This window comes from Lolium perenne, chromosome 3 (assembly GCF_019359855.2).
Source record: "Lolium perenne isolate Kyuss_39 chromosome 3, Kyuss_2.0, whole genome shotgun sequence".
Lineage (NCBI taxonomy): Eukaryota > Viridiplantae > Streptophyta > Magnoliopsida > Poales > Poaceae > Lolium > Lolium perenne.
Window position 1 is genome coordinate 149,347,192 of NC_067246.2, and position 16,034 is coordinate 149,363,225.

Here is a 16,034-nt window from a genome sequence, read left to right on the forward strand (position 1 = left end):
CACCTACACACACACCAAAGAACAGAAAAAGTGATAAAATCCTACCTAAAATATTAGTTGTGCAAATTTCTCACGAAAATAAGCTTTACTTGTAATCATGCATTTTAAATATAGTCAAAGCTAGATAGAACATGTAATGAGATAAAAGTATATGTTTATGTAGTGAAAAACACGCTGCTTTTTGGACTCATCAGTTATGAACATTGAGTGTCTTTCTGTAGTAGGCATTGGACGACCCTCCAGGAGTAACACAACCCCAATCCATGTTGCACCAACATCAGTTTCAATGTAGAATGGTTCCTCAAAGACTTGAAGACAATTACATGAGTGTTGTTCATTGTGGCTTTCTACTATTGAAAAGCTAACTGAGCTTCTGCAGACCAATTGAAGCCTTGTTTTTGTAGTAATAGAGTTGGAGGTTTTGCAAAATGCCATACCCTTTGACAAACTTCCAGTAGTAGCCAGTGAGCCCTAGAAATCCCCTCAATTATGTGACATTTGTTGGTGTGCTTCACAAAGAATTGGTGTGCTGCAAAGTCTCGAACACCACTTTGAGGTGCTCTACATGTTCTTCCAAGCTTTTACTGTAGACCAAAATATCATCCATAAATATCATAATGAATTTCCTGACATTGGTGCAAAAATAGGGTTCATTGCACACTGGAAGGTAGCGGGAGCATTGGTTACCTCAAAGGGCATTACTCTGAACTGGTATTGGTCATTGTTGGTCTTGATAGCAGTCTTTGCTTCATCATATTACACCATCCTGATCTACTGGTAGCCAGCTCAAAGCTCTAGCTTGGAAAACAATTTGTGCCAGCTAATTCGTATAGCAACTCATCCACTACAGTCATGGGAAACTTGCTATTGACAGTTATCAATTTCAGTCATCGATAATCAATATAAAGATGCCAACTGTCATCTTTCTTCTTAACCAATAGCACAAGTGATGCATATGGGATCATAATTGGTACTACAGTTCAATTTTGTAACATCTCATCCACCTATCTTTCTATCTCATTTTTCTGCAATGGGAGAACATTTAGGGTCTTGCATTGACATGCTATGAGTCAGGCAAAAAATTTATCACATGATCGACTGTTATGTGTGGAGGTAGATTATTTGAATCTTGGAACACCTCCTGGAATTGGTCTAACATCGCTTAAACTGCAGAAGCGATGCCTACTGTGAAAATTATATCTTGGAACTCAACAACAATCACTTTTGCCACTGCCCACGCATCTTTCCCCTTGATTGCTTTGACAAACTAGTCAATTGTCACTTCGGTGAGCTCAGCTTGCTGCTTGGGTAGCATACCTTGTAGTTTAATCAATTTCCCTTGATGACTAATTTCAATCCACTTACTGGGCCAATCACAAGTCATGAAGCCACATTTCTTGAGTCAGTCCATACCCAAAATGCCATCATAACCGCCCAGCTGAAGAATTCTCATAGTGTGCTCACTGTGCTTGAATGTATTTCCTTGAGCTCACCACGACATGTCAGGAATGGTTGTAGTACAATTTATCACTTCCCCATTTCCTACTTTAACTTTAAGTTGAGGAATATCAGTTGGCTTCAACTGCAGTTTTTCCACCAAGGACTTGTCTACAAAGCTATATGTACTTCCAGAGTCAATTAGTAATAACATAACTTTGTCACCCACCAATGCTCTTATCTGAATTCTATCATTATTTTCTATAACAGACATGGCATTGAGAGAGGCATGGCCTTTGGGACTTTCTGAAAGAGCAAAGTCTAAACCCCGGGTTTTGTGTGTTTGATGACAACACTTGAACAATCTCACCGTGTGCATTGAGTATTCTTGTTAGATTTGAAAGTGCACGGCGATCTCGCTGGACACGTCAAGATCGAAGGACTGAAGCGTAGCTTATAGGTTTTCTGGTTTTGTGTGTGTATCGCGAGGTAACATGGTTGGAGAGGAAAAGAGGAGAAAACAGTTTTTGTCAGGCCGGTACTACCGGTACTAGTAGCGGTGGTACCGCTACCCCTATTAGTGCCGCCCCATGGTACCGCTCTGGAGTTCTGCGCTGATTTGTCCCACAGAACAGGTTACGGTACCTTTGCGGTACCTTGAGAGGTAGTACCGCTTGAGAGTGGTAGTACCGCCCGAGGTACCGCTTAAGTACCGTAACGGAGTTACGGCCGTACCGCTCTGGTACCGCTTCGGTACCGCTTTGGATCCAGTAAGGTTTGGACCCCATTGCGGTACCGCTTCGAATCCAGAGCGGTAGTATCGCTTAGGCAAAAACTGCAGATAACGGTTGGATTTCGGGGGGCCTATTTAAAGGGCCCTTCTTCCCCAACACGATTTTATCTCTTCTCTCTCTCTCCTCTATTGTTGCTGAGCTTAAACCTTGAGGATCTCCCCAACCATCCAACCAATCTTGCCCAAATTTTTAGGAGTGGTGGAGGAGACCCCGATCTATAGATCTACCAAGAGAGATTTCACCAATACTTGCTAGTCCTTAGTGGATCTTGGTGTTAGGGTTCCTATGGTGGGATCTTGGAGAAAGTGCACCAATGGAGGCTAGCTTGGTGTCGTGCTAGCTCCATAGGTTGTTGGGAGCCTCCTTGTGGTGTGGAGCTCGCCCCAACCTTGTGAAGGAATCACCGCCTCGACCGGTGCCATAGTGGAGAAGAGGGAGCCCCTTTGTGGAGCTCTCTCGAGGAAGAAGGTGAGGCCTTCCTTCGTGGTGTGGCTGCCTAGCCTCTTGTGTGAGGCTAGCACCTCCTCAACGCAGACGTACTCTCTTTTGTGAGAGGAACTGCAGGAAACAAACCTTGCCTCGTCTCCGCGCCATCCGGTTGTCCCGCTCCTTACTCTTACTATCTTGCTTGTTCCTTTGCTTGTTGCATTTGTCTAGGATCATTGTAGGAACATCGACACCGCTAAAGCAATCACCTTTACCTTCCTCACCGCTAAAATTGGAAAAGATTAAAACTTGACGTAGCGTCCATTCACCCCCCTCTTGTTCGCCACGATCAATTCAATTGGTATCAGAGAAAGGTTTTGTTGCTCGGGCTTTACCGCCTAAGAAATGGCCGAACAAGAGACGGTTGTGAATGGGTCACCTTCCCTTGTGCCACCCGCTCCATCATCTCCCATCGATAGCACAACGGCTATGTTGGATGACCTCAAGAAATTAGAGTCATCCATCGTTAACCAAATGAAGGCCAATGGTTCAGCTCTTGTTGCATGGAAAAAGATATGCAGACCAAAAGAGCAAGGAGGTTTGGGAGTACTCAATTTGGAAATACAAAACAAGGCACTAATGTTAAAGAATCTTCATAAGTACTTCAACAACCTAGACATCCCCTGGGTGCACCTAGTCAAGGAATCTTATTATTCAAGTGGTAATCTTCCCACTGTTAATCTAGAAGGGTCCTTCTGGTGGAAATCTCACCTAAAATTATTGGACATTTATAAAGCCATGGCAAGATGTAACATTGGTGATGGGAGTTCTGTGAGTTTTTGGACTGATCTTTGGGAGAATAATTGCCTTCATCAGACATTTCCACACCTTGTAACTTTTGCTAAATTTACAGACTGGACTGTAGAAAAGGTAGTTCATACAGAGTACCTAGAGGATATGTTTCATCTTCCTCTTTCACAGCAAGCTTATGAAGAGTTTCAGTCACTGGAATCATTATGTCAAAGAACTCTCAGAATAATACATGCAGGCAACAAAGATACTTGGACATATATTTGGGGCAATGCAAAATTCTCTTCTCAAGATGCATACAAGGCTATGATTGGATATTCACCAGCACCAAAGATTTTCTCTTTAATCTGGAAGTCTTCTTGTCAAGCAAAACACAAGTTCTTCTTTTGGCTATTACTTCATGATAGATTAAACACAAGAAATCTTCTGAGAAGAAAGAAGCTTCAGCTGCAATCTTATCAGTGTGCGATCAGTAATTGTGATGAAGAAGAAACGCTTGTCCATCTTTTCTGGGCATGCCCTTTTGCAGATTAGTGTTGGAATTTTGTATGTCTCCAGAGGGATAGAAGATTATCAATATTAGAGGCGTTTGAAGATATGATAACAAAAATAAACCAACCTTTTGCTATGGAAATTGTCATCCTTTCAGCTTGGGGCATTTGGATTATCAGAAATAACAAGGTCTTCAAGGATCAGAATGCTATCTTCAACAGTTGGAAAGCAATATATATACAGGAGCTAAAACTTTTAGAACATAGAATGAAGAAAAAGCATATTTCGGCTCTTAAAGAGTGGATTCAATCACAGCTTTAGTTTTTTTCTTTGAGAGTTTCTCACTCTCTTTTGTACATCTTTGTATTTTTTTGTAACTATACTTTTATATAAATAAAAATTGCAGTGGGCATTCCCACTGTTTTACCCTAAAAAAAAACCAAATGAAGGCAATGATGATGGAGTTGGTTGCTCAAAAACCAACCCCTATCGTAGATCCTAAGGCAAGTGCCGAGGATCCCCCACCAAAAGCTAACCAATTTCCTCTTGTTGATTTTGTCGCACAATCGACAAAAGATCCACAAAAGGAAGGGCTTGGGGAGACCGACACTTCAACAAAGGGGAAGGATGAGACACCGGTTGCGGAACGTCTAGGGGGTAATCATGAGGTGCCACCACCAAGTGATTACACCATAAACATTCCAATACCTATGCCACATATCTTGTCGCATGGTTCACCACCGTTACTTGAATCAAATAGCTTTGAAAATTGGCAATTCTTAATGCATTCTCATGTGCGCAGCGCATCTACCGAGCTTTGGCGCATCATCGAGGAGGGCTACTCACCACGAGACCCAAAGAGCTTGACAAGAAGAGAAGTGGTGGATGACCAACTCAACGCCACCGCCATCAACATGATTCACATGGCCGTCACGCCCAAGGACCGCGCTCATATCCGCTCGCTCAAGACCACCAAGGAAGCATGGGATAAACTCGACAAGCTCTTCCTCGAAAATGAGAGCATCCAAAGCTCTCATTTTGATGAAGTGAACAACATGGCCGACAACTTCGTCATGAATGAAGGAGAGACTCCCAAAGAAATGTATCGGCGCCTCATCGCTCTCGCCATACAAATGCAAGATCTTGGAGCAACGTTTGTGGATGACCATTGGATCAAGCGCAAGTTCTACAACGCTCTCCTCCCTTATGAGGAAGTGAAGTTAACGGCCATCCGCCAAAATGCCTCCTTCCATGCTATGACATCCGATGAAGTCCTTAGCAAAGTCATTGCTTTGGACATCTCTAAGAAGAATGCGGAGGATCTTGTTGCTCGCGCCCATAACACCCGCAAGCCCAACCTTGCATTGAAGATGAAGGTCCATGAGGCTAGTGAAAGCGATGAGGATCCCATTGAGTGGGGTCCGGATGATCTCAAGACCAACTATCATGAGCACATGGCTCTCGCCGCCAAGAAATTTTGGGAGGGAAACAAGTCCCGAAGCACAAGACCAAGAAGATCACGTGATTCTCCAAGAAGCTTCTCCAAGAGCCCAAGGGAGGGGCAAAGGGGGAGAACATGCTACAATTGCGGCGACAAGAATCATTTTGTCACGGATTGTATCTTTGAGAGAAGAGAAGATAATGGTGGAAGGCTTGTCCGCAAGGAAAATTTCAAGTCACTCTCCAAAGGATTCTCCAAGTTCCCCTCCAAGCCCGATGACGACAAGGTCTCCTTCACCAAGAAGCCTAGAGCCTTTATCATTCGAGAAGAGTACTCCTCCGATGAGGATGAAGAACATGAGGACAAGAGCTCCAACAAGGAAGGAGAGGGAGTGGCCGCCATCGCCATTACCACTCCCTCTATCTCCCTCTTCGACTCTCCTAATGATAACCTCATCACCAACAACGCCCATTGCCTCATGGCAAAGGTATCCTCGGAGGTAGAACCCCCTTCCAAACTCTCATCTTCAACTAATGCTTTATCTATTGATGATGCCACTAGTCTCACCATTAAGCGTGAGATTGTGGGTTTGGATTCTTTTCTCACTAACATGCAAGGGGATAACAAGACTCATGTTGGGGATCTCTTGGCCCAACTTGGTGCGGCTCAAGACCTTATAGAGGAGAAGGAGAGGCTTGAAAGGGAGGCGGCAAATGAGATTGCCTCTCTCAATCAAGCACTTGAGGAGGAACAAAATTTGCGCATGTCTCTTGAAGCTAGTGTCATCACCCTTGAAGACTCCAACAATGCTATTATCTCCCAACTCACCAAGGACCGAGATCATGCTCTTGGTTTGATGGGTGAGCTCAAGAAGAAGATGCTTTCTCTCCAGGAAGACAACAAGGAGAAAGATGAGGAAGACCCCATCTCTTGCCATGACGAGCTTGTTGATCAAATTGCTTCCTTGAGGAAGCACAATGCTCTTCTCTTGGAGGTCAATGCTCTTCAAGAAGAATCCTTGGATGAATATTACCGCTTGTGCAAGGAGAAGACCTCATGTTGCAATCATGAAGAAGAAATTGCCACTCTTGAGACCACCAAGGCCAAGCTATTGAGTTTGAGTAGCATGCAAGAAGAGTCTTTGATGGAATGCCTCCGCATGAGCAAAGAGAAGGTCACTTGTTGTGATCATGAGGAAGAGATAGCCGCCTTGAAGAGGAGCGAAGCCAAACTCATGGAGGTCAATTCCATGCAAGAGGAAGCATTGAAGGAGTACTTTCCATTGAGCAAGGACCGTGCGTGTTGCACCCATGAAAGTGACATTGCCAAGATGGAGAGTGACAAGCGTCTACTCATGAAGATGAACTCTCTCCAAGAAGAAGCTTTGATGGAACATTTCCGGGTGAACAAGGCAAAGGAAGTCCAAGTGTTTGATATCACTAACCCTCACCCGGAGCATGAAGATGAAGTCAATCGTTTGAAGGAAAAAATTGATAGACTCCAAGTTCAAGCCAAGTACTTGGAAGGAGTCATTGAATCCAAAGATGGAGCCAAAGAGGGCTCTTGTAATGAAGGAGGAGTGGCTACCAAGCCAAAGAGGAAGAGGAATAGGAGGTCCAAGAAGAAGAAGAACAAGGAGAACATGGAGATCAACCATGAGGAAAGCGATGCTAGCTCAAGAAGGGATGGAGTATCCAACTCTGCCTCGAAGGGTTTCGCCGGCTCTAACAACCCCTCTCATGTTCTTTTTGTTGATTACTATGGATATATTCGTTCTCGCTTTATTGGTCCTCAAGAGGACAATGTTGATTGGACTATTTGGGTTCCCAAACCCCTTGTTACTAACATGGTAGGACCCATTGAAAAATGGGTACCTAAATCCAAGACTTGATTCCTTGTAGGACTATGCTTTCGGTGGCGCTAAGTGGGTGGTTGATAGTGGAGCCACAAGTCATATGATCGGAAGCAAGAATATTGTTGTCGACCTCGAGCCTTCTCACTCTACCGTATCATATGGAGACAACACGTGCTCTAAGGTATTGGGTCTTGGCAAGGTGGTGGTAACACCCGACATCTCACTTGTGAATGTCCTCCTTGTCGAGACCCTTGGTTACAATTTACTCTCCGTTCATAAAATTGCTCGTATGGATCTATGTACTTTCTTTGATGAACATATGGTGGTCCTCTTGTGGAGCAAGACACTCAGTGTAGCTTTTGTTGGATATGTAGAGAACAGATTGTATGTTGTTGATTTCTCCGGAAAGACAACATCTTCCGCTCTTTTTCTATTCGCCAAAGGTGACAAGGGTTGGTTATGACATCGCCGACTAGCCCATGTCAACATGAGGACTCTGCAAAGTCTCCACAAGGGTGGCCACATTCTCAGACTAAAAGAAGATGTCTCCTTTTGCAAAGATCGTGTTTGTAGGGCTTGCTTACAAGGAAAAATGCATGGAGCTCCTCACAAGGCCAAGACAATCATCTCTACCACAAGATGCTTGGAGCTCCTACATGTTGATCTCTTCGGTCCACCGTCTCATGAAAGTCTTGGAGGAAAGAAGTATTGCCTCGTCATTGTTGATGACTATTGATGCTATTGTTGGGTATTCTTCTTCAAGTACAAGAGTGAGACTCAACGAACCATGATGGAGTTTGCCAATCAAGTTCAACGCAAGTACGACACCAAGATCCTCGCAATAAGGAGCGACAATGGAACGGAGTTCAAGAACTACCCCTTGGATGACTTCCTCGGTGAAGAAGGAATCCAACATCAATACTCCACGCCATATACTCCCCAACAAAATGGGGTCGCCGAAAGGAAGAATCGAACATTGATCGAAGCCGCTCGAACCATGATGATGGAGTACAAGTCTAACTACAATTTTTGGGCAGAAGCTATCTCTACCGCATGCCATGCTACTAATCGTCTCTACTTTCGCAAAGGTCTAGAGAAGACACCATATGAGATTCTCAGCGGCAACAAGCCCAATGTGTCATATTTCAAGGTCTTCGGATGCAAATGCTATGTGCTTGTCAAGGACACACGTCTATCCAAGTTTGATTCAAGAGCTCAAGAAGGAATATTCGTTGGCTATGCTACGGATTCTCACGCCTATAGAGTCTTCAACAAGTCAAATGGGCGAGTTGTAGAATCTTGTGATGTGACATTCGATGAAGATGATAGATCTTTGGAGGAGCGAAGTGCTTCTTGTGAGAAAGGAGATGCAATTCCCCCGGATGCCATAGGAAGGATGGGTGTTGGCATTCGCCGACCTAAAGAGCTACCTTCTATGAGTACCGGGGAAGGACCAAGTTCCACCCAAGTGGAGCCATCTACACCACAAGGCCAAGCTTCTTCCGTTGATCATACAAGTGCAAGCCAACCTCTACAACAACCTCAAGTTCAACCTCAACAACTACAACAACAATCAAGTGCAAGCTCACCACAACAAGCTCAAGAACAACATCTACCGCAAGCTCATCTACCTCAACAACCAACATCAAGTGACCAAGGCCAAGCATCAAGTTCTTCACCAAATGGCTCGAGAGTGATCTTTATGGACAATCCCATTCCTAGTACCCCCGAGTCATTGATATGTCTCAAACGTATCTATAATTTCTTATGTTCCATGCTAGTTTTATGACAATACTCACATGTTTTATATACACTTTATATCATATTTATGCATTTTCCGGCACTAACCTATTAACGAGATGCCGAAGTGCCAGTTCCTATTTTCTGCTGTTTTTGGTTTCAGAAATCCTACACAGGAAATATTCTCGGAATTGGACGAAACAAAAGCCCAGGGTCTTATTTTCCACGGAGCTTTCCAGAAGACCGAAGGAGGTACGGAGTAGGGCCACGAGGTGGCGACCCCACCAGGCAGCGTGGCCAGGAAGGGGCCCGCGCCGCCCTATGGTGTGGGCCCCTCGTGCGCCTCCCGACTCTGCCTCTTCGCCTATTTATTCCCTCCATTGCGAAAACCCTATTACCGAGAGCCACGATACGAGAAAAGTTCTAGAGACGCCGCCGCCGCCAATCCCATCTCGGGGGATTCAGGAGATCGCCTCCGGCACCCTGCCGGAGAGGGGAATCATCACCCGGAGGACTCTACATCACCATGATCGCCTCCGGACTGATGTGTGAGTAGTTCATCCTTGGACTATGGGTCCATAGCAGTAGCTAGATGGTTGTCTTCTCCTCTTGTGCTATCATGTTTAGATCTTGTGAGCTGCCTATCATGATCAAGGTCGTCTATTTGTAATGCTACATGTTGTGTTTGTTGGGATCCGATGAATATGGAATACTATGTCAAGTTGATTATTGATCTATCATATATGTGTTGTTTATGATCTTGCATGCTCTCCGTTGCTAGTAGAGGCTCTGGCCAAGTTGATACTTGTAACTCCAAGAGGGGGTATTTATGCTCGATAGTGGGTTCATGCCTCCATTGAATCTGGGACAGTGACAGAAAGTTCTAAGGTTATGGATGTGCTGTTGCCACTAGGGATAAAACATCAATGCTTTGTCTAAGGATATTTGTGTTGATTACATTACGCACAGTACTTAATGCAATTGTTTGTTGTTTGCAACTTAATACTGGAAGGGGTGCGGATGCTAACCCGAAGGTGGACTTTTTAGGCATAGATGCATGCTGGATAGCGGTCTATGTTCTTTGTCGTAATGCCCTAAGTAAATCTCATATTAGTCATCATGATATGTATGTGCATTGCTATGCCCTCTCTATTTGTCAATTGCCCAACTGTAATTTGTTCACCCAACATGCTATTTATCTTATTGGAGAGACCCCACTAGTGAACTATGGATCCCGGTCCATTCTTTTACATCTGAATACAATCTACTGCAATCATTGTTCTCTGCTGTTCTTCGCAAACAAACATCATTCTCCACACCATACATTTAATCCTTTGTTTACAGCAAGCCTGTGAGATTGACAACCTCACTGTTAAGTTGGGGCAAAGTATTTTGATTGTGTTGTGCAGGTTCCACGTTGGCACCGGAATCCCTGGTGTTGCTCCGCACTACACTCCTTCACCAACAACCTTCACGTGGCCTTCATCTCCTACTGGTTCGATAACCTTGGTTTCTTACTGAGGGAAAACTTGTTGTTGTACGCATCACACCTTCCTCTTGGGGTTCCCAACGGGCGTGTGATTTACGCGTCATCAATACTGTTTTCTGGCGCCGTTGCCGGGGACGTGAAGGAAAATTACACCACAGAGATTTCTAACTCCCACGTCAACTGCACGCCAGCAACTGTTTTCTGGCGCCGTTGCTGGGGAGATCAAGACACACTGCAAGGGGAGTCTATCACATCCATTCTCTTTACTTTGTTATTGTCTTGCTTTACTTTATTTTATTTTCTGTTTTGTTTGCTTTCTTTATATCAAAAACACAAAAAATTAGTTACTTGCATTTACTTTATTTTTTTTATCATGACTAGTCCTGTAGTTGTTACTCTATCACCTGAGGATTTGATCTTTACTTTTAAACAAGGGGGTGAGGAGAGTTTTAAAGAAGCTTGGTCTAGAATTTTTGATTCTTATGGTAAAACTGAACCTAAAATGACTCTAAGTTTGCTTCTTAGTAACTTTTATTTTGGGCTTATTCTTCGCTATAGATATGCCTTGGATGCTGTAGTGGGAGGAGATTTCCTTCACTGTGATGTGGATCAAGCTTTTAATGCCATAAAAAAATTGGTTACATCATCTAGCTCCGCTAATAATTTTGATTCATCTCTTGCTAGCATTCATAATAGATTAAACACTCTCGAAACAAATATATTTTGTTTAAAAGAAGGGTACAACCAGATTCGTGAATATTATGATTATGTTCCAGTAAGCTTTGAACCTTCAATGTGGGTACCTACTATTAAGGTTGCTATTTGTGGTGACACTTTTTATGCCCGTTGTGATATTATGTCTGAGTTTTTCCTTATGCCTAAAAGTATTTATGAATCTTTGACACTTTGGGGACTTACTGAAGGAGGAGAAGGAATAACTCTCACTGATAACTCTGTTATAATTCCTAAGGGAATAGCTGAAGGTGTGTTCACAACCTTTCTTGGAAGGACGGTATCCACTGATTATCTCGTTATTGAATGTGTAGGGACAGGACAAATCACACTTGGAAGATCCCTGCTGAAACTCGTGGGAGCAATCATAGATGATAAGGGTGGCCCGATCTTCTCAGTAAGCAACGGTGGTGATGATGATCACGGGGTGATGGCAGCGGAGGAACACGACGATGAAGTGGATGATAACTTGTATGACGCAACGAGATCTCTCGATTGGTCCCTGTCGCCAATGCAATAGCTCTCAACCCTGCAAGATATTCGCAACTCCACACACTTGCGCACGTAGCCGCCGACCACGAAGCGGTAAGTTGCAACCGTCTAATTCCCAATGGAACAACAGATCACACAAGACTTTTTCAGGATCTACACAATATCAAACAATATGGTGTAGGGATTCAATAGTTTTGCTAGAGCAAACAACTAAGAACTAGGGTTTATCTTAAACGTGGTCTAAAGCAGCTAGGGGGGCGTCCTGGGCACTTATATAGGCGTCCGGGACGAGTTCTGGTCGAAAAGATACAAAAATAACCAACCCAGAATAGATCTGGTCGAGACAGACTCGGACGAATCCGGTCTGGAATCCGGTCAACCGGGCCAGGGACCAGATCGGCCGGTCTGGCGTCCGGTCAACCGGGCGGCAACCGGAAACTTCGCAACTTTCCGGTTTTTGCCCGGTACGATGCTTCCCATCCGGTTGGCGCCCGGTCAACCGGGCGAGGGACCGGGCTGGCCGGTCTGGAGGCCGGTCTAACCGGGTGCTGGACCGGCCTGGACGTCGTCTTCTCCTCTCGCGCATGCCTCCCGCTCCTCCCTCGCGCGACCATGAGATATCTTCATGTCCAGCTCCATGTCCAGCTTCACGTCCATCTTCATGTCCAGCTGCTCCTCTACTCCTCGTGCGATGCTCGTCTCCTCTTGATACCTGATGATACATAAGTAATAGGACTTAGGCAGTATAAAGTTCTCATCAATCAAAGTATCGTTTAGAAACAAGTTCACATGTTGTTTAAGTAGCTTCGCACGAGCCCTTGTAATTGGTCCAATCCGAACTTCATTGGACTTGAGCTTCACAGCAGGTTCATCTTCATTTATCATTGACGGAGGTAGTTGTGTAGTAGGGATGTCCTCATCATCTCCCCCCCTTCAAAAGGCGTCGACCTCGACGCTCCAAGGTCTTCTCCATCATATGGTGTCAAATCAGCAACATTGAAAGAATTATTGACACCAAACTCATCAATTGGAAGATCTATCGAGTATGCATTATCATTGACCTTGGCAAGCACTTTGTAAGGACCAGCACCACGAGGCTTCAACTTAGACTTCCGCAGCTTCGGGAACCTATCCTTGCGAAAATGTACCCAGACCATATCACCAGGCTTGAACAACATCTTTTTACGCTTCTTATTCATCCTTGCAGCATTGCTCTTGCCTTTCTTCTCTATCAACTCTTTAGTCTTCACATGGATTTTTCGCACAAAATCTGCCCTCTTGGATGCCTCCATATTAACTCTCTCATGTATGGGCAAAGGCAACAAGTCAAGTGGAGTAATGGGTTTGAAACCATACACCACCTCAAAAGGACATAGCTCCGTGGTAGAATGTACCGCCCTATTGTAAGCAAACTCTACATGCGGCAAACACTCTTCCCACTCCTTCAGGTCCTTCTTGATCATGGATCTCAGCAGTTGTGACAAGGTTCGATTCACCACCTCAGTTTGACCATCAGTTTGGGGATGACAAGTAGTACTGAACAGTAGCTTTGTCCCTAGCTTTCCCCAAAGTGTCTTCCAGAAGTAGCTCATGAACTTCACATCACGATCAGAAACAATAGTCTTCGGGACTCCATGTAGTCGAACAATCTCCCTGAAAAACAGGTTAGCAATATGCGACGCATCGTCGCTTTTGTGGCAGGCAATAAAGTGTGACATTTTAGAAAATATGTCCACTACCACAAATATAGAATCATGGCCTCTTTTAGTACGCGGCAAACCCAACACAAAATCCATACTAATATCTTCCCAAGGTGTAGTAGGTGCCGGTAATGGAGTATACAAACCGTGAGGCTTCAGCTTGGACTTGGACTTGTTGCAAGTAATGCACCTCTTCACATACCTGTCCACATCCCGCCTCATCTTTGGCCAATAAAAATGATCAGCGAGCATGAGTAGCGTCTTCTCACGCCCAAAGTGACCCATCAAACCTCCAGCATGTGATTCCTGCAATAAGAGCAAACGCACAGACGATTCTGGAACACATAGTTTGTTAACTTGAAACAAGAACCCATCATGTATGTGATATTTTTCCCATGCTTTACCAAGAGCACATAAGCGATATGGTTCAGCAAAATCATGATCCGTAGCATACAAATCACATAGCACTTCTAATCCAGGAATTTTAACATCAAGTTGAGTTAATAGCATATTCTTCCTAGATAAAGCATCAGCAACAATATTATCTTTTCCCTTCTTATGCTTAATAATGTATGTAAAAGACTCAATGAACTCAACCCACTTAGCAAGACGCCTATGCAAAGTAGATTGGGCTTTCAGATATTTCAAAGCTTCATGATCAGAATGTATGATAAATTCTTTTGGCCACAAATAATGTTGCCAAACCTCAAGAACTCTAATTAAAGCATACAATTCTTTATCATATATTGGATAGTTTAACTTAGCACCAGAAAGTTTCTCAGAAAAATATGCAATTGGGCGGCCCTCTTGCATCAACACACCACCAATTCCAATACCACTAGCATCACATTCAATCTCAAATTTCTTATGGAAATCAGGAAGTGCAAGCAACGGTGCAGAAGTTAACAATCGTTTCAGTTCATCAAAAGCATGATCTTGGGCAGCGCCCCACTCAAATGCAACACCCTTTTTAGTCAATTCATTCAAAGGTGCAGCAATAGTAGAAAAAATTGGGCACAAAATGGCGATAAAACCCAGCTAGACCATGAAAACTTCTAACTTGACTCACATTCATGGGAGTAGGCCAATTCTGAATAGCTTCAATTTTAGACACATCTACTTCTACTCCATGCTTAGAGACAACATAACCCAGAAATATGACCTTATCTTTGCAAAATGTGCACTTCTCAAGATTACCATAGAGTTTACTATCACGCAACACTTGCAAAACATGTCGAATATGTATAATATGATCAGATTCATTGCGGCTGTAAATTAATATGTCATCAAAATACACAACCACAAATTTGCCAATAAAATCACGCAAAACATGGTTCATCAGTCTCATGAAAGTGCTAGGTGCATTAGTCAAACCAAAAGGCATTACTAACCACTCATATAAACCAAATTTTGGTTTAAAGGCGGTTTTCCACTCATCCCCTTCTTTCATCCTAATTTGATGATAAACACTACGCAAATCAATTTTAGTGAAAATAGCAGACCACTCAATTCATCTAGCATATCCTCTAAACGGGGAATAGGATGACGATATCGAATAGTAATGTTATTTATCGCTCTACAATCTACGCACATACGCCATGTACCATCTTTCTTAGGAACAAGAATAACAGGAACAACACAAGGACTAAGGCTTATGCGGATATAACCTTTGTCGAGTAGCGCTTGTACTTGCTTCTGTATCTCCTTCGTCTCTTCGGGGTTCGTTCTATATGGTGCCCGATTGGGTAGCGAAGCTCCGGGAATCAAGTCGATTTGATGCTCAATACCTCATAATGGTGGGAGTCCTGCAGGTACCTCATCCGGAAACACATCGCCAAATTCCTGCAAAACATTAGAAACACCAAGAGGAAGAGGGGTCATGTTGTTAGAAACCAAAACCGTACCCCTGTACAAGAGCACAAGAGGCATGGTTGTAGGATCCTCACTAAATTCTCTCATGTCTTCTTTGGTGGCTAATGAGACTAAGGAATTCACTCTCTCACTTTTCGTTATATCACTCACAACATTACAATTCTCTCGCCTATCTAAAGAAGCATCCTCCAAGTTGACTTCAACTTTCTGACGAGACTCATTGACAATTTGCTGTGGTGTCATAGGCTGTAAATTAATTTTCTTGCCCTTGAACTCCAAGTGATATGTATTGGCACGGCCATTATGTTGCACAGAACGGTCATAGAGCCAAGGCCGACCCAATAGTAGGTGACACACCGTCATAGGAACGACATCAAAATCAATGCAATCCTTATACGGTCCAATAGCAAACTCAACACGCACCATGTGGTTTACCTTCATCTCACCATTGTCGCTCAACCACTGAATATAGTATGGATGCGGGTGCGGTAGATACTTCAACTTCAGCTTGGTACACAACTCCTTGCTTGCTAAATTGCGGCAACTCCCGCCATCAATAATGACCTTGCAAGCCTTGTCAGGACCAACTAAAGCTTTTGTTTGGAACAAATTGCAGCGCTGAGTAGATGCACTAGGCAACACATTAAGAGCACGCTGTGACACACCAATGGTGCGAGCATCAGACGGATATGCATCTTCACCATCAATGCCATAGTCATCATCTTCTGGAGCATTAGGATCAACATCATCTCCA